Raw genomic sequence first — 27,056 nt, forward strand, 5'->3', positions numbered from 1 at the left:
CCATGAAAGACTCCTACCCCACCACCCAGCAAGCACTAATCTACTTTCTGCCTCTATGGGTTTGTCTATTCTGGACATTTGTATACAATTGTATACAAATACAAGAGAAAACTCACCCTCCCCAATGAGGAGCACATACCCTCCCCAGTGTCCATTACCCAGCCTCCCCATCCCTCCCACCCCTCTCCCCTTCAGCAGCCCTTGGTTTGTTTCCTGAGATTAAGAGTCTCTTATGGTTTGTCTCCCTCTCTGGTTTTGTCTTGTTTCATTTTTTTCCTCTCTTCCCCTATGGTCCTCTGCTTTGTTTCTCAAATTCCTCATATCAGTGGGATCATATGATTGTCTTTCTCTGATTGACTTATTTTGCTTGGCATAATACCTTCTAGTTCCACCCATGTTGTTGCAAATGGCAAGATTTCAATTTGTGATGGCTGCATAATATTCCATTGTGTATATATTCTAGTGTGTGTGTGTGTGTATGATATACCACATCTTCTTTATCCATTCATCTGTTGATGGACATCTAGGTTCTTTCCATAGTTTGGCTATTGTGGACATTGCTGCTATAAACATTTGGGTGCACATACCCTTCGGATCACTACATTTGTATCTTTGGGTTAAATATCCAGTAGTGAGATTGCTGGGTCATAGGGTAGCTCTATTTTCAACTTTCTGAGAAACCTCCATGCTGTTTTCCAGAGTGGCTATACCAGCTTGCATTCCCACCAACAATGTCTCCACATCCTTGTCATTTCCTGGACTTGTTAATTTTAGCTGTTATAACTGGTGTGACGTGGTATCTCACTGTGGTTTTGATTTGTATTTCCCTGATGCTAAGTGATGTTGAGCACTTTTTCATGTGACTTATGGCCATTTGGATGTCTTCTCTGCAGAAATGTCTGTTCATGTCTTTGCTCGTTTCTTGATTGGATTATTTGTTCTTTGGGTGTTGAGTTTGATAAGCTCTTTATACATTTTGGATACTAGACCTTTATCGTTATGTTATGTTATTTGTTATTTCCAAATATCTTCTCCCATTCTGTAGGTTTTCTTTTGGTTTTGTTGTCTGTTTCCTTTGCCATACAAAAGATTTTTATCTTGATGAAGTCCCAGTATTTCCTTTTTGCCCTTGCTTCCCTTTCCTTTGACGATGTTTCTAGGAAGAAGTTGCTGTGGCTGAGGTCTAAGAGGTTGCTGCCTGTGTTCTCCTCAAGGATTTTGATGCATTCCTGTCTCACATTAAGGTCTTTCATTCATTTTTTTTTTTTTAAGATTTTATTTATTTTTTTGACAGAGAGAAATCACAAGTAGATGAAGAGGCAAGCAGAGAGTGAGAGAGAGGGAAACAGGCTCCCTGCCGAGCAGAGAGCCCGATGCGGGACTCGATCCCAGGACGCTGAGATCATGACCTGAGCCGAAGGCAGCGGTTTAACCCACTGAGCCACCCAGGCACCCCTCTTTCATTCATTTTGAGTCTACTTTTATGCGTGGTGTAAAGAAACGGTCTAGTTTCATTCTTCTACATATGGCTGTCCAAATCTCCCAACACAATTTGTTAAAGAGGCTGTCTTTTTTCCAGTGAATATTCTCTCCTGCTTTGTTGAAGATTAGTTGACCATAGATTTGAGGGTCCATTTCTGGGCTCTCTATTCTGTTCCATTGATCTATGTGTCTGTTTTTGTGCCAGTACCATGCTCTCTTGATGATCACAGCTTTGTAAAAGAGCGTGAAGTCCAGAATTGTGATGCCACCAGCTTTGGTTTTCTTTTTCAATGTTCCTCTGGCTATTTGGGGTCTTTTCTGGTTCCATACAAATGTTAGGATTATTTGTTCCAGCTCTGTGCAAAAAAGTTGACGGTATTTTGATAGGGATTGCATTAGATGTGTAGACTGCTCTTGGTAGCATAGACGTTTAACAATATTTGTTCTTCCAATCCATGAGCATGAAATATTTTTCCATTTCTTTGTGTCTTCCACAATTTCTTTCATGAGTGTTCTATAGTTTTCTGAGTACAGATGCCTTGCCTCTTTGGTTAGGTTTATTCCCAGGTATCTTATGGGTTTGGGTGCAGTCGTAAATGGGATGGACTCCTTAACTTCTCTTTCTTCTATCTTGCTGTTAGTGCATAGAAATACAACTGATTTCTGTGCATTGATTTTATATCCTGCCACTTTGCTGAAATTCCTGTATGAGTTCTAGTAATTTGGGGATGGAGTCTTCTAGGCTTTCCAAATAGAGTACCATGTCATATGTGAAGAATAAGAGTTTCACTTCTTCTTTGCTGATTTGGATACTGTTCATTTCTTTTTGCTAATTGTTGAGGCTAGGACTTCTAGTACTATATTGAATGGTAGTGGTGATAGTGGACATCCCTGCTGTACTCCTGACCTTAGGGGAAAAGCTCTTGGTTTTTCCCCATTGAGAATGATATTCACTGTGGGTTTTTCATAGATGGCTTTTATGATATTGATGTATATGTACCCTTCTATCCCTATACTGTGAAGAGTATTAATCAAGAAAAGATGCTGTACTTTGTCAAATGCTGTACTTTGTCAAATGCGACTATTGAAAGTATCATATGGCTGTTCTTTCTTTTATTAATGTATTGTATCATATTGATTGATTTGCGGATGTTGAACCAAACTTGCAGCCCAGGAAAAAAAAATCCCACTTGGTCGTGGTGAACAATCCTTTTAATGTACTGTTGGATCCTATTGGCTAGTATTTTGGTGAGAATTTTTGCTTCCATGTTCATCAGGGATATTGGTCTGTAATTCTTCTTTTTGATGGGGTCTTTGTCTGGTTTTGGGATCAAGGTAATGCTTGCCTCATAAAATAAGTTTGGAAGTTTTCTTTCCATTTCTATTTTTGGGATAGTTTCAGAGGAATAGGTATTAATTCTTTTTTAAATGTTTGGTAGTATTCCCCTGGGAAGTGGTCTGGCTCTGGGCTCTTATTTCTTGGGAGATTTTTAGTATATGTGCTGCCGAAGCGAGCACTTCTTGGGAGATTTTTGATTACTGTTTCAAATTCCTTGTTGGTAATGGGTCTGTTCAGGTTTTCTATTTCTTCTGGTTCAGTTTTGGTAGTTTATCTGTCTCTAGGAATGCATCCATTTCTTCCAGATTGTATTTCTTCAGTGTTGGTTGTGATCTCTCTGCCTTTTTTTTTTTTTTAAGATGATCTCTCCTCTTTCATTCATGATTTTATTTACTTGGGTCCTTTCTCTTTTCTTTTTGGGAAGTCTGGACAGGGATTTTTCAATCTTATTAATTCTTTCAAAGAACAGCTTCTAGTTTCCTTGATTGGCTCTACCGTTCTTTTGGTTTCTATTTCCTTGATTTCTGCTCTGATCTTTATTATTTCTCTTCTTCTGGTTTTAGGCTTTATTTGCTATTCTTTATCCAGCTCCTTTAGGTATAGAGTTAGGTTGTGTATTTGAGAACTTTCTTCTTTCTTGAGAAGGACTTGTATTGCTATATACTCTCCTCTTAGGACCACCTTGTTGTGTTTTCATTTTCATTTGTTTCCATTAGTTTTTAAAATTCTTTTTAAATTTCCTGGTTGACTCATTCATTCTTTAGTAGGATGCTCTTTAGTCACCACGTATTTGAGTTCTTTCCAACTTTCCTCTTGTAATTGAGTTTGAGTTCCAAAGCATTGTGGTTTGAAAATATGCAGGGAATGATTCCAATCTTTTGGTACCAACTGAGACCTGGTTTGTGACCCATGATGTGATCTATGCTGGAGAATGTACCATGTGCACTAGAGAAGAATGTGTGTTCTGTTGCTTTGAGATGGAATATTCTGAATGTATCTGTGAAGTCCATCTGGTACAGTGGGTCATTTAAAGCCCTTATTTCTTTTCTTTTCTTTTCTTTTTTTTAAAGATTTTATTTATTTATTTGACAGAGAGAAATCACAAGTAGACAGAGAGGCGGGCAGAGAGAGAGAGAGAGGGAAGCAGACTCCCTGCTGAGCAGAGAGCCCAATGCGGGACTCGATCCCAGGACCCTGAGATCATAACCTGAGCCGAAGGCAGCGGCTTAACCCACTGAGCCACCCAGGTGCCCCTAAAGCCCTTATTTCTTTGTTGATATTTTGCTTTGATGATCTGTCCATTTCAGTGAAAGGGGGTGTTAAAGTCCCCTACTATTATTGTATTATTGTCAATGTGTTTCTTTGATCTTGTTATTAATTAGCCTATATAATTAGGTGCTCCCATGTTAGGGGCATAAATATTTACAATTGTTAGATCTTGTGGGATAGACCCTTTAAGTATGATATAGTGTTCTCCCTGATCTCTTATTATAGTCTTTGGTTGAAAATCTAATTTGTCAGATATAAAGACTGCCACCCCAGCTTTCTTTTGATGTCCATTAGCATGATAAATGGTTTTCCATCCCCTCACTTTGAATCTGGAAGTGTCTTGGGGTCTAAAATGAGTCTCTTGCAGACTAGCATAATGTTTTTCAAGTCTTCCCATGCAGCATGTGTCTGTGGCCACATGACATTCACCTGTATGCACCTCACTTTATTGCTCCATCCATCCGAGGATGGACATTTGAGTTGTTTCTGCTTTTATTATGGGAGTGAAGCTCTGAGCATTCTGTGCAAGTTTTTGCATGGACTATATTTCTTTTTTTTTTTTAATATTTTATTTATTTATTTGACAGAGAGAGATCACAAGTAGGCAGAGGGGCAGGCAGAGTGAGAGGGAGGAAGCAGGCTCCCCGCCGAGCAGAGAGCCCGATGTGGGGCTCGATCCCAGGACCCTAAGACCATGACCCAAGCTGAAGGCAGAGGCTCAACCCACTGAGCCACCCAGGTGCCCCACGTGGACTATATCTGTTTTCTTTAGCATATGCCCAAGAATGGAACTGCTGAGTCACAAGGTAGCTCTATGTGGAACTTTTTAAGGAAGGGCAGACTGCTTTGTTAAGTTTCACCTCTGTTACCATCATGTTGCTAAGTTGGGGAGGAAGTGAGGTGACTCGTTCATGTTCACCAGGTACCAAATATGGTGTGGGTGGGGGCGGAGGGGAGTGCTGCTCATACCAAGGAATCCTCTGCTTCTCTGTGATGCATTTCACCCATTCTTCCAAACTTTCGAGCATCTTCTGTGTGTCCATCACTAGTCTGGGTGCTAGAGATACTAGAGGTATCTGAGAACAGGAGAGACATGACCCCTGCCCACTCAGAGACACAGTCTAGTGGGGAAAACAGACGATGAGCCAAGAATTACAGTTCTGACAGTGCAGTGGGGAAGTCCAAGAGAGGGTCTACCTCAACTTACCCTGTCCTTTGCGCAGTAAGAGCTGGGCTCAGAGCCAGCCAGCTTGGGTTTAGATCCCTGTGCCCTCGTGCTAACTGGTGGACCCAGGAAATTCCCAAGCCCCCCTGCCTCTGTTTCTCATGTGGGAAACGGATGGAGTAATGGTATCCACTCTGAATGGGTCAGATGGATTCAGCCCATCAAAGCCTGTAAGGCACTTCAAAGCTAGCCCTGGTTAGCCCCCGGAAGAAGTAACAAGTGTTGACGTTGCTGTTAGGCTCTCTACCCCTTACCCATCATCTAGCAACATGAATCCTGGTTCCTCTATCTTGCACAGTTTCAACTGGCAGTGCTTGCCCCACCCTGTCCACTCGGCCCTGGCGGGAATCAAGGGGAAGCCCCACAGTGCTCTGTTGCAACGTCCTGCCGAGCGGCTCGAGGGGTTTGATGTTCCAGTTAGAACCCCTGACTGCCTGGTTCACTGTGGAACCAGGAGAAGGAGATGCTTTTGATATGTCATCTTTTCTCCTTAGAAAAGATACCTAGATTAGAAGATTACCTAGATTATAAGCTCCTCGAAGCCAGTCTGTCTCACTCCTGCAATGTTAAAATGTGTGGGCCAGAAAAAGAAATGGAGGCAAAGTCTCTGGGTGGGCAGTAGAGGCTTCGGAACATGGGCTCTGGAGCCAGACAGATCTGGGGCACAAGCCCGGCTCTGCCACCTAGAGCTACCTCACCTGGGGTAGGTTGCCGACCCTCGGACCCTCCTTTTGTCCTCTGTGAAATGCAGCCAGGGGCCACTGCCTCTCCCCTTGCTGGGGGCCGGCAGTGAGCCACAGGAGCGCCTTGCCCATGCCCAGTAGGTTCTCCGAAGCAGGTGGTTGCCGCCCCTTGCATCATGGCAGTGCAACCGGGAGACCGAGCCCTGCGGGCCAGCACGTCCTGCAAACGTAGCCAAGTACAGAAAGTACACAAGGTCAAAAGGAGAACCAGCTCTCAGAGATGTCCTCTGATCACTATCAGGTACATTGGGTAGAATGGAATAGAATTCGCTGTTTGGGCTTTTCTCTTCTTCTTACCTTATAGATGCTTCTTTTGCTATTTTTATGACATTCAGACGGCAACAGAAAGTATTCATGTAATCCTACCCAATGAACTATTAAGAAAGGACATGATCAGGAATTGCACAATCCCCAAACTGCCATGCATCCTCAGCAGCCCACCAGCCAGAGAGACAATCTCATTCCTGACCTTTATGCTCTTCCTAAGGAGTGTCCTGGGTTGGCTTTAACACATTACTCAAAAGAGTATGACAGAGGATAGTTAAAAGAGTATGACAGAGGGTAGTAAAAAGAGTATGACAGAGGGTAGTTAAAAAAAAATTTCCTCTCATTAAAAAAGAAGCATAAAAATAAATTCCTCTCATTCCATGGTTTCCTGTGGAACCAGGAGAAGGAGATACCTGCAAAAGTGACCACACCTCAGCAGTATATGTCCCATATTCAAGCTTCAGAAATTTGTGAGGAATAGTGACATGTTGCCACCAGAGCCAAAACCGAGAGTGGGATGCTCAACCGAATAAGCCACCCAGGCACCCCTTTATATATATTATCTTTTAAATGGTTTCTCATTTTTTCCCATGGCAATTCCAAGAGGCAGCACCCATGTGGGGAGGGTTATTGTCCCTGCAATCTCATTGTGGTACCTGAACTACTTGGGTGTCAAAAAGAGACCCCACCAGCCCCAAACTTCATGCCCATTTTATATTCAGAGGCACTTATGAACCAGGAGAATTTTGCACAGAAGGAACTCCCAAATGTAATTCTCAACTCAGAGAAATCTCCCATTTTGGTAGAAATAGACATGAAGTTTACATTTACTTGGCAAACCCCTGAGATAGAGTGAATGAACTGTGCAAACAAGGTCAAGTGTGTGTGCTGGGGGGGGGGGGGCGGGGATGGTGGGGGTGAGATCGGGGGGGGGGGTATGATTTAAGGAGACTTTTTTTTTAAGATTTTATTTACTTATTTGATAGAGAGAAGGGGATCACAAAGTAGGGAGAGAGGCAGGCAGAGAGAGAGGTGGAAGCAGGCTCTCTGCTGAGCAGGGAGCCGGATGTGGGGCTCGATCCCAGGACCCTGGGATCATGACCAGAGCTGAAGGCAGAGGCCTTAACCCATTGAGCCACCCAGGCACCCCTGACTGATGAAAACTTAAGAGAACAAACTCTTCTAAGACCCCAGTATGGTCAAGGCACAGGCCAATTATAAACCATTCTTATCCAGATTCTCTTTTTTTCAAATATTCTCTCAGACTCTTCACTAATCCGTGTTTTGCCCCAAATTGGTCAAATTTGACCATGAAATAAAAAATTGGTTGGAGGCAGGAAAAGGGAATTGGCTTCCCTTTGGCAGTGGCTTGAATTGGGCAACACAAAAAGAAGGAGATAAGGAAGAGAGAAAGCAGAGAAGAGGAATACTGTGGTCCACACTGAGCTGGTATTAAAGGGAAACCAATCAGCCTCAGAGTGAAAGCTGGGGACTGAACTCTGGAATCCATGCTCTCCTGAGCCCTGCCCACACCGTACACCCCAGGGCTTTGCCCCCAGACTTTCTGAACCAATAACCAAAGGAGAACAGCATATCTGAAATGCACACCGACTCGGATCACCAGAGCCTGTGGGCACAGCTCTTTCAAACCCCTGCCTCAGATGTCTGCAGCCTGATTCGCTCTTGATCCCTTTGGGGACAAGGGTCTGCCCTGACTTCAGCTCACTAGAGGTACACTCCCCACGGCTCCTCCTTATTTGTAGGTAGCGGCAGTCGGGAGGTTGTGGGTCATCCTCTACTTATTTCCAGTAGCTTCCTCCTGTCATCAGCAGCCTCTCCACCACTGCCAAGGGGTAACTGGGATGAGGGGTCTGTCCTGGGCGGCTCAGCTCATGCCGGGAAGACACCACTTCCAGGCAGTCTGGATGCAAAAGTCTTTGGCCTACTTTCCTTTCAGATTTCAGCGAGGGTGAACACTCTGGGTTTCTGTGGTTTGGCTCTTTTTTTTTTTTCCCCCTTAAGTATTTTATTTATTTATTTAACAGAGAGCGAGAGTGCAAGCACAAGCAGGGGAGAAGCAGGCAGAGGGAGAGGGAGAAGCAGACTCACTGCTGAACAAGGAGCCCGAAGCTCCATCCCAGAACCCTGAGTTCATGACCAGAGTCGAAGGCAGACGTTTAACCAACTGAGCCACCCAGGCGCCCCTCTGTGGTTTGGTTCTTGTTAAAATCCTGAACCTTCCCTCTGCTTGAGGAGGAAGGTCTTTGATACTGAAGAGGCTAGAAAACTCTGTAACTTCCCTGGGGTATGGCTCAGGGAGGAAAGCTGCTCTTTAGCAGTAGGATCAAGAATTGCGAGGGAGGGTGAGAACTGGAGAGGATCCGAGGCCTCTGCCGCCTTCCGTAGCTGTGGTATCCTGTGCTCTTTTCTACCAATTAGTGTCCCTGGTTTGGTGTGGAACCGGAAGTGTGGCCTACCCTCTGCCCCACTTCCTCCCCTCCAGGGTTGCTGCTGACAAGGAGGGGAGAGGGCCTCCGACTCAGCCAGCAGGGACCTGGGGGCCTGGCTCTGCCACCAGCTGTGCGATGGGTTGTGGAGGATTCATTGCACATTTCTAGCTTTATATTTTTCTCCCCCAAACACAGGGTTTCTACCCTCCGGGTGAGAACTTCTGAAACGGTGTGTAGAATTTCAATGATACACACGCATTCTCCTGGGGAGAAGAGTCTGTGGCTTTTGCCAGTGGCAGAAGGAGTTTCCTGACCCCATGAGGATAAAAGGTCATGTCTGAGGAGCCTGTTCTCTCACCCCGGGCACCAAGGGGGTCATTTCCTGGGCTTGCCCTCTGTCGGGTTTTATGCAGGCTCTTACCTCAGTGACTTCCCACTCAGATGTCTGCCCAGAGCCCTCTGATCCCCTCAGGACTCCTGCCCCCTACAGCCGCTATTCCTTTTGTTTATGGCTGTTGAGTGGGGAGGTCAAGTTCCCCAGTGACAGGGCAATCTCTCACCAGCAGGTCACCAGTGAGTGTGTCCATGGGGTGGGGGCTGGGTCCCAGGGTCACTGCTGAGCTCTGGGCAGCTCACACCCTAGGCTTTGCTCCACCCAAGACTCTCCTCCTCAAGCGGGGAGAAGGTTCCAGGATTTTAACAAGAACCAAACCACCATGACCCGGAGTGTTCGCTCTCACTGAAATCTGAAAGGAAAGTAGGCCAAAGGCTTTTGCATCCAGGCTGCCTGGAACAGGTGTCTTCCCGGCCTGAGCTGAGCCGCCCAGGAAGTGGGCCCCCGACTCCTCGCCCCAGCCCTTCCCTGCATTCCTACTTCCTGTTTCCTCTAAACAGGCTCAACGCTCTGGTCAACCCACCGAGAGCCCAGGAGCAGGTGGGAGAACTAGAAAGCGTTATTTAAAATGAACCCAGTTGTTTCTGATTTGCTCTACACTCCGATACCAGGCCCAGCCCCAAACCTTCCTAAGGTTTTGTTCACTCTCTTCCTCCTCTGAGTTCTAAGCTCTGCTTCCCTCCCCTCAACGGTGAGCTCCCCAGGGCAGGGACCATGTCTGGGCCATGCTGCCATGCCCCTGAGCCTGTCAAGTTGAAGAAGAGGTCTAAAGGAGCACAGATGGGAATCCACCGGTCTCCTCTGTTTCCTTCCTGATAGTGGGGGCAGGGCGGGGGAGATGGGCCAGAAGGCACTGGGAGCCAGTGGCCTGTACCAGCCCCCACAGGCTTCAGCACTGTCACTCCCCCAGTCCCAGCGACACAGGAGGGCCTTCCCCAGGCTGCCAAGGAGCCGAAGGGGCACTTTTGCCAAGAGATGGGAATCAGAGTGAGCGACCCACGGGAGGCTCCCACCACAAAGAGAGGCCAGACAACCCTAACCATAAACGGTGTGACCTTTGTCTGCAGATCACATGGGACAAGAGAGAGTGTTGCTATTTCTACTAGATGCCACTTGTCTTCTCTTGGGGGTCAGCAGGGAACAGCAAGGTATATCTTCACCTCAGTCGGGGACCATTTTGGCCATCAGGGAAAGTCTGTAGACCCCTCCCCAGAATTCTATTTTAAAATACATAAAAGGGGGCTCTTCCCATAGTTGCCTATTGTGGACACTGCTGCTATAAACACTAGGGGGGGGGGCAGGTGCCTGGCATCCTGTTTTGCTTTGGTTGTTAATTCCCCAGAGTCTACCATCAGCCAGGGTGAAGAGCCAGCGGCTAGAGTACAGAATCAGGGGAGTGAACCCCACTGGGTTAAAGAGCTGGGCCTGAGAGAAGCCTGAGCTCTGGCCCCAGGACTCGAGCTGCCCACTCATCAAGTCTGGCATAGAGAACATCATGGCAGCCATCCTGGACTCGTACTCCCCCCAACCTTGGGCGGCTGATGCTCTTTCTTGGGTTGGGCCCTCCCTCTGAGCTACCACACCCTGCATGGTTGTGTCCACTCTCTCTTTAAGCTCCCTACCATGGTCTGTCCACAGTCACTCTCCACCTATCTCACCCCGAGGCCACCACCTTGAATAATCCCAGGGGCATCATATGTTTTCTGTTGTATGAAAATGGCACCCCTTGGAGTTGTGCACAGAGGGAAACTGCGTGCCCGGGTCTGTCCCCAGTTCTATTCCCCGCTGCCTCTCTGTTTCCTGCTCCAAGCCTGGCATACTCTAGAGGTCCTCCAAAGAATTCCGTTCTGGGGGCGCCTGGGTGACTCAGTTAGTTAAACATCTGCCTTCGACTCAAGTCACGATCCCAGGGTCCTGGATTCAAGGTCCTGGGATGGAGCACCATGTTGGGCTCCCTGCTCAACAGGGAGACTGCTGCTCCTATGGGCAGCTCGCGTGCTCTCTTTCTTTCTCTCAAATAAATAAATAAAATCTTAAAAAAAAAAAGAACTCCTTTTTGTTCTCTGCATCTCAGGGCCCATGTCCAGGAGAACACAGAGGAGTAATCAGTCATTCTGGGCTCTCCCAGTTCAACTGTCTAAGATTATTCTCCACAACTACTCGCTTTGGTTCATTCATTTCAGTTTGTAAATACCTGAGTACCTACTATGTGCAAGGCACTATTCCAGGTGCTTGGGCTACCTCAGGGAAGAAAAGGTACAAATCTTTGCCCTTGTGGAGGTTAGGATTTAGTGGGCTGGGGATAGGGTCAGGGAAATCACCGAGCAGTACGTGACGCTTCGGGAACTCCCCCGCGTGCTGTGGGAGGCGGAAGTAGGCAAAAGTGAAGAGGGAGGGCAGCTGGAAGTGGGAGGCTCTCCTCTTAAATAAGGTGGTCAGGCGAGCTCACCGGAGAAGGGCACATCTGAGTGAAGACTTGAAGGAGGGGACAGAGTCAGCCGGATGGACAGCCCACCGACGCCGGGGCCTGGGGGCTACTTGCCCCCCTTTCCGAGAAAAGCAGACACCAGCCTCAAACTCTGGAGAGACAGAGTGAAAAGTCTCGGGCCTGCTGCTGCAACAAACAGGGAAGAAATGGAAGAAGGGGTTTTAGGACCTTGAGCTTCAAGATTAAGTAGCAAAGAAAAAACCAAATTCCATTCTTATTGTCTGGAAAAGAAAATATGACAAGAGCGTGGGATCACTGTGGTCAGGGAAAACCAGCCTCCACCCAGTCAAACAATGGGGGAAGTGGGGCTGGAGGAAGTGAAACCTTTGAACTAGAAGCCTTGGAAGGCCCCTCCCCACTGCCACCCCGACCCAAGGCCGGCAGCTCCGGATGGAGAGGCCGGATGCCCTGCCCTCAGCCAGGCATCTCTGCTTGGCCTGAGCCCCAGCACCTTGGGTGGGTCACCCACATCACTTGTGCCCTCCCTGTGTTCCTTGAACTCATCAAGCACTGTCCTAATTCGGGGGGAGAGGAGGCTTGTGTCTGCTCTTGTCTCTGCCCTGAATCTCTGACCCCACATACTTCTGTAACTTTCTGTTCTGTTCTCAAGTGTTGCCTCAGAATGGTCTTCCCTGCCCATACTATCCAATCAAAAACAGCCCACCACCTCCACCACCCGCTCCCCTCCGTCCCTCACACACTGCTTACCATAACCCAACATTATATCATATACCAATGTACTGATCATCAATGTCCATCACTAGAAAGTGAGTTCCACGGGGACAAAGACTGTGTCATATTCATCATTGTGTGCCTAGAGTCTAGACCAGTGCCTGGCATACACTCAGCACTCCGAGTTTCCTGGCATTACAAGATGTTACGGAAACTACCCCAAAACTAACCAGATTCTTTGGAAATACTTTCCTCACAAAAGATACCCTCCAACTGCACTGGATTGAATAGCGTCACCCCCCCCAAAAAAATTCATGTCCACTGTAAGGTCAGAATGTGACCTTGTTTGAAAATAGGATCTTCGCAGATGTAATCAAGTTCAAATAAAGTCATGCTGGATATGGATGAGCCCTAATCCAACTGTCCCTATAAGAGGAGGAAATTTTGAACACAGAGGAAAGAAGATGTGAGACAGAGGGAGAAGGCCATGTGTTCACGGTGTCAAAGATTGGACTGATGCATCTAGAAGCCAAAGATTGCCAGCCACCGCCAGAACCTAGGGAAAGGGAAAGCAGGATCCTCTCCTAGAGCCTTCAAAGGGAGCAGGCCCTGCCGACACCTGATTTCTGACTTCAGGTCTTCAGAACGGTGAAAGGATACACTTGTTTTAGCCAACCAGCTCTTGGAGCTTTGGAAAATGAGTACACCAATGTTACCTGGAGCTCTGATCTCAAAAGTGGCACTCCGTTTGCTGGGTGTCCATCCCTGGAGGGATCCAGAAGTATTACACGTGCCCCTGCCCTCAAAGAGCTTTCAGTCTAGTTTTGGGAAGACACGACTTATAGCTTGTTCTTGCCGAGATTCCCCTGCCCGTTCTGGTAACTGCTTCCTACAGAAAGAGGAAGGGCTGGGCTTGCAGTGAACCACACGGGGAGTTGTAAAGAGCTCCTGCCCGCTGGCTGACTGAGGGGAGAGGTCGGTGAGTCTCCGCCAACAGGACCTCATCACAAAGCAGCGCTGTCCAATAGATACATCGCTCCAGCCACATATGTCATTTCAAATGTTCTGGCTGCATTTTGATTTTATTTATTAATTTTTTAACTAGGCTCCACCCCGACGGTGGAGCCCAACCAGGGTGTGAGCTCACAAACCTGAGATCAAGACCTGAGCTGAGACCACGGGGCAGCCACTTAACCCACTGAGCCACCCAGGTGCCTGTCTAACCACAGTTTCACAAAACAGAAAGAAACAGGTAAAAGCAATTTTCATCAAATATTCTATTTTGCCCCAAATATCCAACATATGTTTTAATACATAATCAACATAAAAATTACTAATGAGAGATTTTCTTTCACTCATACTCAATCCAGGGTGCATTTCTCACTGAGAACCCATCTGAATTTAGACCGGCCACAGTTCCAGTGCTCAGTGACCACAAGTGGCCAGCAGTTGCCTCAGCCTAGCCGAACAATGGCCAGCACAGTCACAGAAGCCCCAGACTGACCAGCGGTGTTTCACGTGGAGCCCACGAACCCCTAGGGCTTCATGAATGCACTTTGGGAAGTCCATTCATTTCCCTGAAACCGTCAGCAAAAATCTGCGTGTCTGTGCTTCTCTCCAATCCCCCTCCCCGCCCTCGCCACCGCCCCTCACCAGCTCAGCATTGCAAAGGGGCCCCAAGCCGGTTAGGAAGCCCCGTAGTTTGTGCTGACCTCAAGGCCCGAGCCCAGGCCAGCCCTTTCCTGCAGCCTCGGAGTGTGCGGGCGGGAAAGGGGCGTCTCAGCCCAGGCAGCCACGCTGCCCCGGCTGGCGGGACCGGCTGACAGCCCCCCACCCGGGCTCTCGCCCCCGGCCCTCGTCCCCGTGACGTCAGAGCGGGGGTGGGGCGCGGGCAGGAGCTTAAGTCAGCAGGCGGCAGTTTCCCGGTCTCTTGCGACAACTGTGACACAGTCCTCCGTGCTCGTCCTAGTTCTCACACAACTTTCCACGGAAAGAACGGCTTCCTCTTTCTTTGCTCTGGCCTCCCCTTCCTCCTTAAGAGCCTGTCCTCCGTTTCCACCCCGAAGGGACCCCACCCCACCACCCCCAGGCCTACCTAACAAGGAGGGTTCTTTACAGTGCGGGGTCGGTCCCTAAATCATAATCACCTTGGGGGGGGGGGTTGGGGAGGGGAATGTCGGTGCCTGGCCCGTGGCCCCATCAAAGCCGGTGTGTGGAGAAAGGGGCCAGGGAAGGGTCCTCTGCCGATGCGGACTTGTGCCAGGGCCGCTGCTTCTGTTTGCCTTTGGCCTTGCTTCTTTCTGCTGAGGAAGGTGGCCTGGCAGGGTGAGAGCCGGCCTTTGCAGACACCTACTTGAGTTTTGAAGCGGGAGGCCTGCTGTTGTCCAGCTCCGCGAATTTCCGCAAGCGATTTCTAACCTCTCTGCCTCTCTATGTACTTACACGAAGAAGGAAGATACCAGGAGCCCTGCCCAGTCCTGCGATGCCAGCTTCCAGGGTGCCGCTCTCCACCCCTGGCCCCCCCACCCCCACCTCACCCCTGTCTTCACCCCAGACGTCCTGCTCTTCCCCACCTAACTGGGAAGTTAATTTCAAGCTCAGTGGCTTGAAGAAGAACCAAATGTTTCAGACACCAGCACATTTACGGTCAAGCTACTTCCTCAAGTTCCTCCAAAGATGCCGAAAGAAAGATAACCGTACTTATTTCCCCCCCAAAGGATGGGAAAAGAATATTCTTGTGACCAACATCATAGTCTTGACATGACCCCAAACAACACCACACTACAGATTTCCCACAAAGCCAAGGTCTGGGATCCTACCATTTCCATCAACAGAAATGTTACCTTTGACCATCAGCCACAATTAGGGATGATTTCTTTTTAAAGTTCAATAAATTCCCAAGTTTCAGAAAGATCCTCTGAGGGGGTTTATATGAGGGATAAGCATGGATTCCGCCCTTGCTGGGTGGAGGATGAGGGGACAGGGAACAGCTCTAGCAGGCTTGGCCTCCTGGAACATCCTGACATGCCCACTCTCTTCCCTTTCCCCCTTTGTGGACCTCCACTCCAAGCAGGCTGGGCTCTTCCTGGTGCCCAAGCACTGCTAGACTATCCTAGCCTGAGCCCTCATCACCACCCATCCCCCTTTTCCTCTTTGTCCTGTCTCAGCCTCCAGTCCCATCTCCTCCAGGAAGTTTTCAGGCTTCTCCAGCTCCTAAGTTTGTAGGCTCCCTCCTTAGACTTTCCAAAGCCTAGAATACCTACCTACCTGTACCTCCTCCTTGGCTTCTGTGCAGGAAGCTAGAAGCCTGGGTTCCCATGCAGGGCCAGTGGAGGTGGAGGTGTTGCACAAAAGAAATACCTAACATGGTTTTATTTATCACTACTCGATATGCTGCCTCAAGGGCTAGAAGTGAACATTCAAATAACATGGGGTCTAGACATAAATTATATCAGCCTAAGAACTGGGCCTGCATGACTCATGTTTACATCCAGTCCTACTGAACTTGAAGTTGCAAAAGAGAGGAAACAGGTTACTACAAAACAGCCTAACCACAGCGTGCACTCATCTTGTTTGTAATCTGCATGTGACGCCTTTGGTTTCAGAAACACAGGCCTACTGCAAGATTGGTTCTCTGGGCCAGGAACTAGGTCTTCTCTATTGGATCAGCTGGGGGCAGTGAGGGGTGGGCCTCGCTAAGGGTTAGGACATTTGTCACACTCAGAAACACTTTTCCATAAAAGGGCTTCCCTTTAGTAAAATGTATCACAAAGTCAAGGAGGAAACATAATGAGAAGGGAAAAATCCTACCCACGGCATGTTTTTCCTGAGTTATCAGTTTGTTTCACTTCTAGGACCTGGTATGGAACTGTGTAATTGATCTAGTTTCCCTTTTCTCATTGGGTCCTAGGAAGCTCAGGATCCATCACATGACCCACCAAAGTGAGGATGTCCATTTCTATATTAGTCTCTTCTCTGGCTCCTTTTCATGTTTCCACATTCATTTTTCCTCCATTTTTCTCATTAACCTGCTGAAAATTGCCTTCAGTCCTATTTAGAATAAGGAGGAGGGTAAGGTGGGGGGAATAGTCCTTACCCTTGAGGAATCAAGAATAAAAACATAAGTAACAATAATGAAAGTATTACAGAAACTAACATTTATGTAGCATGTATGCAAGGCATTATGGTACATATCATCTCGCTAAATACCCAGATAGAACCAGCAGGTAAGTATAGAAGTATTATTTTCCCTAAATTAGTATGGATGAGGAATGGGCAACTGAGAGAGGTCAGGATCAGATCACTGGGGAAGTGTGTGATGTCAAAGCTTGGGCTCATAGGCACCAAGTCTACAAATCACACGTAAGTGAAGGAGCCATAGGGTGTTCACAGAGAGTCTGTGGAATTAAGGGTTAGGAAAATTGCTTCCAGCCCGCCCACTCTAAAAACTGCCAGGATCTTTTACTCTCGTGGAGAATATCACTAGGTTCTTGGTACCAGCATTCTAATGACGAATACCTAAGATCAAAAGAGCCTGTGGGTCCCACCTCTAACGCCACACATTCCTCCCAAATCCAGACCTGGGGGTGACTGGGACTGCACAGCCCCTGAGGGCAAGACCTGCGTCTTGTTCCTAAGGGGCCCCAGAGCCCTGCATGGTGCCTGGCCCAAAGAAGGCCCTCCTGATAGGTGTTAAATTAATAAACAAATAAGCAAGTTCACAGATGCTCCGCAAGCAAGCGAAGACAACTACACCCGAACCCACACAAATGTATTCTGATCACGTACTTAACACAGACACACACACTTTCAGACCCCACAGGTTCCAACAGAGCCCCTACCTTTTCCAATAGAGCCGTGCTTATATAGTGCTACACAGTTTTTCAAAATTCAGCGAAAAGGGAAAAAATAGTCAGCTGACCACTTTATATCCAGGATGAAGTAGAAGATTCACACTTAGGTGACTGGAACATTGGACTCCGCCAGCAGGGAGAGCTGGAGCCTCCATGGAATCAAGTCACGGGGGTCAGCCCCCAGGGTGCCTCTCACCAGGCAAGGCCATGGGAGTCTCTAGACTTTTTACTCCCAGCATTTTTGATCAGTTGAGGCCTAGATTACTCTTTCAGTCAATAAGCACTATCAGCAATTGGAAGGCGGAATGGGATAGTGAGTAAACTCCAGGGCACTGGCATCCACACTGTGCTCGGGTCCCTTCTCAGGCGCCGTACTAGTCAAGGTTCTCCAGAGAAACAAATTCCTTCCTCCTAGTGGACCTTGGTTTTTTGCTCTTAAGACCTGAACTGGTTGGTTGAGACCCATGCACATTATGGAAGGGAATCTGCTTTCTGCAAAGTCTACTGATTTAACTATTAATCTCATCTGCAATCAGCCAATTATGTACCCCTCAAAAGTCAGATGTTGAAACCCTAATCCCAGTGTGATTCGGAGGGGGATACTTTGGGAGATAGGAAATCATGATGGCGAAGCCAGAAAATGGCTGCCTGCAACCTGGAAGAAGGTTCTCACTGGAATCCAACCGTGTGTGCTGACAACCCCCTCTCAGACTTCCAGCCTCCAGACCTTTGCGAAATCAATTTCTATTGTCTCAAACCCCTCCAGTGCTGTGCTACTTTGTTACAGCAGCCCCAGGAGACTAAAGCATCATCTAAAAAGTACTATCCCAGGCGCCTGGGTGACTCAGCCATTAATCATCTGCCTTCAGCTCAGGTAGTGATCCCACAGTCCTGGGATGGAGCCCCGCCTTGGGCTCCCTGCTTGGCAGGGAGTCTCCTTCTCCCTTTGCCCCTCCTCCAGCTTGTGCTCTTTCTCTCTCTCACAAAAGTAATAAATAAAATCTTTTTAAAAAAACAAACATTAGGGGCGCCTGGGTGGCTCAGTGGGTTAAATAAAGCCTCTGCCTTCAGCTCAGGTCATGATTCCAGGGTCCTGGGATCAAGCCCCACATCGGGCTCTCTGCTTGGCAGGAGCCTGCTTCCCCCTCTTTCTCTCTGCCTGCCTCTCTGCCTCCTTGTGATCTCTGTCAAATAAATAAATAAAATCTTTTTAAAAAAATAATAAATAAATAAATAAAAACCCAAACATTTTATATCCCCTGAAAATCCAAAGTTAAATTTATTTGTTCAAAGTGAATCATGTGTAAGGGACCCCGGAGAGCTACACAACAAAGAACCCTATAAAAGACTGCGGTTCTCAGATCTGAGCTGGCATTAGAGTCCCCTAGGGGGCTGGTGAAAATTGACATTGCGGGCCCCCTTCCGCCCCTAGAGTTTCTGATTAAGCAGACCTGGGTGAGGCCTAGGAGTCTGCATTTCCAAGTTCCCGGAGCTCCTGCTGCTGCTGATCCAGGGAATACATTTTGAGAAACCAATGTTTTTAGGACCTAACACCCAATTTTTTAAAATGACTTTATTTATTTATTTATTTATTTGAGAGGGAGAGAGAGTGTGTGTGCGCAAGTAGGCAGAGGAGCAAAGGGAAAGAGAGAAGCAGACTCCCCACTGAGCTGGGAGCCCAATGTGGGGCTCTATCCCAGGACCCTGGGACTGTGACCTGAGCTGAAGGCAAATGCTTAACAACTGAGCCACGTAAGCGCCCTGATATCCAACTTATATTTTCTATTAAGTTGAATCTCCCCATTCAGAGTTTGCTTCACATGAGCTTCATGTGCACAGCGATTCACATCTTTCCATTCAAGGTGGGCATGGGGACCTGGAAAGCTTAGCAAGAACTCTTGGGCAGCTCAGATAGGTCAGTGACTGAGAGTTGATGTCCTCCTCTGTGGGCGTGGTGTAAGAGAGTCCTTTTGTGGGGAGGCAGGAGAGGGGCAGAGGGAGAGAGAGTCTCAAGCAGACTCCATATTAAGCGAGCAGCCCGATGTGGGGCTCGATCTTACAACCCTGAGATCAAGACCTGAGCCAAAACCAAGTCAGATGCTTAACCGATAGAGCCACCCAGGTGCCCCTAAAGTCTGAACTCTTAATTGTCAATGACAGATACTCGAATAATCTAAGCAGAAGAGGTGATGTGTTGGGTGAGTCAGGGTTTCAGGAACACCTGGGTCCAGGTGTTACCACCACCATCAGGAATCTGACTGCGTCTTTGGGCTCCGCTTTCCTCCTGCCACCTCTGCCCTCTGGAAGTTTCTCTAACCACAAGGGGACAGGGCAGCCCCAGCAGCTCCACGTGAGGCTCAGACCAGCCTAGCAATTTCTGTGGAGACCAAGCTCATCTGTGCCCCCAAACTGGCCGAGTCCACGAAATCACAGGTTTGCCCAGAACAGGGTATGTCTTCCAGGCCCAAGAGTAAAATGAGGTGTGCGCATATCCTCTTCCCCTGCACCCTTTATTGCTTGAGTGACAGATGCCTAAGGAACTTTGCAAACTGGGGGTGATCTTTCTTTCCTCCTGAGTCCCACACCACCACTGACCCAGAACAAAGCCGGAGTGAGAGTGACTTGGGAGGACCGGAGCTCTTCCCTGGGCCTGGGTTTTCCCATCTGTAGAGTAAGGAGCTTGTACTGCTGTGCTCAACCTCACAGCTTTGTCAGAAAAATGCAAATTAAATTAACAATGAGATCCCCTTTTGATCCATCAGGTAAGCAAAAAGTTGCAAAAGTGACCTCTAAAGCTAGAGAGGACGTGGGGATACTAATAAGGCATTTGTGCATTTCCTGTGGGAATGTGAATTGCTACAACTCTTGTAGTGAGAGCTGGCAATATCTTAAAATGAAAGTATGTGCCTTGTTAGAAATCAGGATAGAGGTAGCTTTGGGTGGGTACCCCAGGGGCATGAGGCAGGCTCCTCCTGGGCTGGCCATGTTCTGGGGGTTTGTTTTATTTTTGAAGTACAGTTGACACAATGTTACATTAGTTTCAGGAGTACAACCTAGTGATTCCACAAGTTCAAACCTTCTGCTGTGCTCGCCACAAGCGTAGCTACTACCCTCTGTCATCAAACAATATTGTTATAATATGACTGACTGTATTCCCTATCTGCACCTTCCATTCCTGTGACTTACTCATTCCCCAGCTGGAAGCCTATACCTCCCACTCCCCTTCACCCATTTCGCCCCTCCTCCCACCCATCAGTGTGTTCTCTGTATTTACAGGTCTGATCCTGCTGTCTGTTATTGCTGTCCTTCATTTGTTTTTGTTTTTGATCCAGCCTATAAGTGAAATCATATTGTATTTGTCTTTTTCTGATTTATTTCACTTAGCATAATAACCTCTAGGTTCATCCATGTTACAAACAGCAAGATCTCCTTCTTTTTATGGTATGTGTATGTATATATATATATACATATATACATATATACATATATATATATACATACACACCCATCTCATACCTTCCTTGTCCATCCCTCTATCCATGAACACTTAGGTTGCTCCCATGTCCTGGCTACTATAAATAGCGCCACAATGAACACAGGGGTGCATTTATCCTGTTTTTCTTTTCTTCAGGTAAATACTCAGTAGTGGAATTACTGGATCGTATGGCATTTCTATTTTTAATTTCTTGAGGGACCTCCAAACTGTTTTCCACAGTGGCTGCACCAATTTACATTCCTACCTACAGTGCACAAAGATTCCTTTTTATTCATCCTTGCCAATACTTGTTATTTCTTGGCTTTTTGATACTAACCATTCTGACAGGTGTGAGGCGATATCTTGTTGTGGTTTTGATTTGCATTTCCCTGATGGTTAGTGATGTTGAACATTTTTTCATGTGTCTCTTGGCTACCTGTATGTCTTCTTTGGAAAATGTCTGTTCAGGTTCTCTGCCTGTTTTAAATTGGATTATTTGCTTTTTTTGGTGGTGACTTCTTTATATATTTTGGATATTAACCCCTGATTGGATATATCACTTGCAAATATCTTCTCCCATTCAGTAGGTTGCATTTTTATTTTGTTGATGGTTTCTTTCACTATGTAAAAGCTTTTTATTTTGGTAAAGTCCCAATAGCTTATTTCTGCTGTTTTTCCTCCCTGCCTAAGGCGACCTATCTAGAAAAATGTTGCTAAGGCTGATGTCAAAGAGATTACTTTCTATGTTTTCTTCCAGAAGCTTTATGGTTTCAGGTCTTACATTCAAGTCTCACATATGTTGATTTAATATTTGTGTATGATGGGGGCGCCTGGGTGGCTCAGTGGGTTAAGCCGCTGCCTTCGGCTCAGGTCATGATCTCAGGGTCCTGGGATCGAGTCCCACATCGGGCTCTCTGCTCAGCAGGGAGCCTGCTTCCCTTCCTCTCTCTGCCTGCCTCTCTGCCTACTTGTGATCTCTCTCTGTCAAATAAATAAATAAAAATCTTTAAAAAAAATTTGTGTATGATGTAAGATTAGTGATGTTTGTGATACCTGATGTAATATTTGTGTATGATGTAAGATGTAAGATTGTGTATGATGTAAGTTTCATTCTCTTGCACGTGACTGTCCAGTTTTCCCAACACCATTTGTTGAAGAGACTCCATTTTCCCCATTGAATGTTCTTACCTCCTTTGTCATAGATTAGTTGACCACACAAACAGAAGTTTATTTCTGGGCCCTATTCCATTACATTAGTGTATATGTCCATTTTTGTGTTGGTACTATACTGTGTTGATTATTATAGCTTTGTAGTATATCTTGAAATCTGAGGTAGTGATACCTGCAGTTTTATTCTTCTTTCCTAACATTTGCTTTGGCTAACCGGATCTTTTGTGGTTCCATACAAATTTTAAGATTATTTATTCCAGTTGTGTAAAAAATACTACTGGTATTTTGAAAGGGATTGTATTGAATCAATGTTCTGTTTCTTGATCTGAGTTCTGATCACACTTTTGTGTTCTATTTGTGAGAATTTATTAAACAGTACATTTTTAAAATTAACGTATAATGTATTATTTGTTTCAGGGGTACAGATCTGTGAGTCATCAGTCTTACACAATTCACTGCATTCACCATAGCAGATACCCTCCCCAGTGTCCAACCCCCAGCCACCGCATCCCTCCCGCCCCCCTCCAAAACAGTACATTTTTTATGATGCACCTTTTGATCCATATGTTGTATTACGTTAAAATTATATATGCAATTCCTTTGATCTGGTCATTTTAGTTTTAGCAGTCTATCCTATAAAAGTAAAAGCAACATTATGTATCGGTATGTAAGGATTTATTCACAAGCATGTTTATTCGTTTATAGTCACATAAAAACTGAAAATAACTTGACTGTTCAACAGTGGAAATAAGCAAATAGGCTATAGCGTCAGAAGCTGCTTAGAAAAAAAGTTGTATCAGGGATGCCTGGGCGGCTCAGTTGGTCAGGTGTCTGCCTCTTGGTTTCGGCGGGGGTCATGATCTCATGTGCAATCCATCCCCGCATTCCGCTGCCGGCTCAGTGGAGAACTGGCTTGGGATTCTCTCTTTCTCCCTCTGCCCCTTCCCCTGCTCGCTTTCTAAAATAAATAAATCTCTTAAAAAAAAAAAAAATAGTCATACCAATCTGTATTGAGCTGGAGAAAGGCTTATGATAAATTATTAAATTGGGGAGAGAAGCAAGTTGCAGAGTAAGATTTCGAGTCCATTTTTGTAGAACAAAAAAAAGCTCTGTGTTCACATGTTTAAATATATGTATTTAAGCATAGATAAAGGTGAAGAAGGGCACCTCCCATACAGTTTACTTAGATTCTGCAGTGCAAGGCTGGAGAAAAATCAGGGGAGATTTTCGTATGTCTCCATACTTGACTGGTTATAACAAGCATCTATTACTTTAATTTAAAAATTTAATAAACCAAGAAAAAGGCAGATATGGGACCTAAGAAAGAAAGATTTTCATCCACCCTGAAAATGCACCAAAAGGAAGTCCTGGGCAGAGACCTGCGCATGACAGCTGGAGAAGCATCTGTGCGGACTGAAGCAGGAAGAAGGGCTCCTGGATGGAGGGCTTGGAGGGGGAAGAGGAGGAATATGGGATCATGAAAGTGAGTTTGACAAGCAGAATAATAAGGGCAGATACCGAAGGAGGGACAAGGCAGTTAGAAACTCCAAAAAGGACAGAAATCTGCAACCCCCAAAATGAATATTATCATGGTCTATTTTACTTAATTCTGCAGTGGATGATACTTACATAATCACTGCAATGTAGTTTATTTACCAGCTTTCAGTGTCTTACAAAGATAGGGGCGCGTGTGTGGCTCAGTTGGTTAAGCATCCGACTCTTGGTTTCAGCTCAAGTGATCATCTGAGGGTCTTGGGATCTAGCCCCATGTTGGGCTCCTCACTCAGGGGGAGTCTGTTTAAGATTCTCTCTCTCTCCCTCTGCCCCTCCTCCCACTTGTTCTCTCAATCTCTCAGTCTCTCTCTCTCTTTCTCAAATAAAAAATAAATAAAATCTTAAAAAAATACATTTCTTAAGGCTGTAGCTGCCATAATAGTGATTTCTCTGATGGATCTGGGCAAAGTCAATTGAAAAGTACTGGAAAGGATTCGCCATTCTAGATGCTATTAAGAACATTCATGATGAAGAACTGGCTGGCTCAGTCGGTAGAGCATGTGACTCTCGACCTCGGGGTTTGTAAGTTCGAGCCCCACGTTGGATGTAGAGGTCATTTAAATTTTTTTTTAAATCTCAAAAATAAAAAAGAATATTCACAGGGCACCTGGGTGGCTCAGTGGGTTAAGCCTCTGCCTTTGGCTCAGGTCATGATCTCAGGGTCCTGGGATCGAGCCTCGCATTGGGCTCTCGCTCAGTAAGAAGCCTGCTTCCCCCTCTCTCTCTGCCTGTCTCTCTGCCTACTTGTGATCTCTGTCAAATAAATAATAAAACCTTTGGAAAAAAAAAAGAATATTCATGACTCATGGGAAGTGGTCAAAATATCAACAAGAACAGGAGTGTGGAAGAAGTTGATGCCAGCCCTCATGGAGGACTTCATGGGGTTGGAGACCTCGGTGGAGGAAGTAACTGCAGATGCAGTGGAAACAGCAAGAGAACTAGAACGAGACTAGAACTAGAACTAGAACCAGAACTAGAACCAAAACTAGAACTGGAACTAGAAGGAGAGCCTGGAGCTGGGGCTTCGTGGCTACAAACTCATGACCAAACCTGAAAAGCTGGGGAGTTGCTTCTTCTGGATCAGCAGAGAAAGTGGTTTCTGGGGACAGGAACTAGTCCTGGTGAAGATGCGGTGAAGACGGCTGAAATGACAACTAAGGACTTAGAATATCACATCCACTCAGAGTAGGGGCAGGGCTTGAGAGGACAGACCCCAGTTTTGAAAGAAGTTCTAATGTGGACAAAATGCTACCCAACAGCATCCCATGTGACAGAGACATCATCCATGAAAGGGACAGTCAATCAGTGAGGCAACATGCATTGTGTCTTCAGAAATCCCTACAGCCGCCCCAACCTTCAGCAGCCACCATCCCCGTCGGTCGGCTGCCATTGATACTGAAGCAAGACCTTCCACCAGCAGAAAGATGATGACTCGAAGAAAGCTCAGCTGATGGCTAGATTTTTTTTTTTAAGCAATCAAATATTGTTCAATTAAGGTGTGGACATTTTTTTTTTACATAATGCTACTGCACACTTAACAGACTATGGGACAGTATAAGCATCACTCTTACATACACTGGGAAACCAAAAAATTCATTTGGCTCACTTGATGGCTACATTCACTTTATTGTGGGGGTCTGGAACCAAACCCATGAAATGTCTGAGCTTTATCTGTACTACATATATAGTCTAACCAAAAACAGTATCAGTATTGAGACATATTAAAGAGGCAAGGAGGGGAAGTAGGGGACTGTAAGTGGAAGAAGCCGAGTTGATGCTAAAAATTGATAAATCAAGAAACAGTGATATGAAGGTATTAGTATCACATATCTGAGTAGCCACCAAAAGACAGTTACACAGGTTCCCTCTTGGGAGTTTTTGAAGGGGTGTGTGGGGAAGACCCAGTACCACGGACTGCTACTTTCCATTTTAAACTCCTTGAAACTATTTTTGTTAGATTTTATTTATTTGAGAGAGAGAGCACATGTAGGGTGCGGGGGGTGGCAGTGGGAGAGGGAGAAGCAGGCTCCCTACTGAGCAGGGAGCAGGGAGCCCAATGCAGGACTCAAACCCAGAACCCTGAGATCATGACCTGAACCGAAGGCAGAGACTTAACGACTGAGCCAACCAGACAACCCCCCTTGAAACCATTTTTAAGTGAAGCATGTTTCTTACATAGATTTTTTAAAAATAGTATTTAAAATAACTTTTAAAAAATACTAATTCAAATGCATCTGGTGTTTATTGCAGTATTATTTATAGTAGCCAAATTACGGAAACAGCCCAAGTGTCCATCAACCGACCAATGGATAAATGGCATATATACAAATGGAATATTACTCAGTCATAAAAAGAATGACATCTTGCCATTTGCAACAACGTGGATGGAGCTGGAGAGTATTATGCTAAGCGAAATAAGTCAGAGAAAGACAAATACCATATGATTTCACTCATCTCTGGAATTTAAGAAACATGACAAATAAGGAAAAAAGAAAAAGAGAAAAAGGCAAACCAAGAAATGGGCTCTTAACTATAAAGAACAAACTGATGGTCACCACAGGGGAGGTGAGTGAAACAGGTGGTGGGGATTAAGGAGGGCACTTGTGATGAGCACTGGGTGTTGTATGGAAGTGATGAATCACTAAATTCTATTCCTGAAACTAATATTGCACTGTATGTTAACTAACTGGAATTTATTTATTTATTTTTTTTTAAAATTTATTTGACAGACAAAGATCACAAGTAGGCAGAGAGGCAGGCAGAGAGAGAGAGGAAGGAAAGCAGGCTCCTCTGTGGAGCAGGGAGCCCGATGCGGGGCTCGATCCCAGGACCCTGGGATCATGACCTGAGCCGAAAGCAGAGGCTTTAACCCACTGAGCCACCCAGGCGCCCCAACTAACTGGAATTTAAATAAACACTTGAAAAAGAAAATAAATTAACTTTTAAAAAATTTAAAAAATATGTATTTATCAGAGAGAGAGAGAGAGCACAAGGAGAGGGAGCTGCAGGCCCGAGAAGCAGGGTCCCTGCTGAGCAGAGAGCCCGATGTGGGACTCAGATCCCAGGACCCCGGGATCATGACCTCAGCCAAATGAAGATGCTTAACCGACTGAGCCACCCAAGTGTCCCTAATTTTTTTTTTTTTAAAGGAAATGAATGCAATTGTGTGTGTGTCTAAGTAACATTTGGCAATTAGTGAACTTATACACTGATGATAATCAGTACCTTAGAAATGGATGACATTGCCCCAGGGATCCTGGAGAGACTGAGAACCTAGGTCAAATCCCAAGTATCATCATATTTAAGTGACAGATTGAAAAGGCTATTAAAGAAAACATAAGAAGAGGCTGGCAAGGTAGAAGTAGTGCAGTGTGGTGGAAGGATGGGCAGGAGTGACGAGGGACTGACAAATTTCCACTGTGCATGGAACCTCCTTAGCTGCATGGAGGTCCCAGGGCTTCCGGGCAGTGGCTCAGTCGATATGCACATGTACCGGTACATTAGATTATATGCCCTATATGTATGTATACTGGTATCTTGGACTGACTACAGAAGTATGAGGGGATGACTGTATTTTTCTCATTCACAGAGTTCAAGTTCTCGTCCACACAGCATGCAACTCTCCTCCCCTCCAAAAAGAAGACAGTATTAATGGCAGGTCCAAGTACAAACCTG

The 27,056-nt window shown here is 46.1% G+C and overlaps 1 long non-coding RNA gene across 1 annotated transcript; it reads right to left on the reverse strand.

Annotated features, from left to right (window-relative positions):
* Positions 1-4,625: 4,625 nt before the first annotated feature.
* Positions 4,626-14,827, reverse strand: LOC309857762. The gene is made up of 3 exons (XR_014307897.1): positions 14,683-14,827; positions 11,619-11,783; positions 4,626-6,218 (listed from the first exon to the last, which is right to left on the reverse strand). It is a non-coding gene; the product is annotated as an uncharacterized lncRNA (long non-coding RNA).
* Positions 14,828-27,056: the final 12,229 nt, after the last annotated feature.

Source organism: Mustela nivalis (genome assembly GCF_964662115.1).
Source record: "Mustela nivalis genome assembly, contig: HAP1_SCAFFOLD_2442, whole genome shotgun sequence".
NCBI lineage: Eukaryota > Metazoa > Chordata > Mammalia > Carnivora > Mustelidae > Mustela > Mustela nivalis.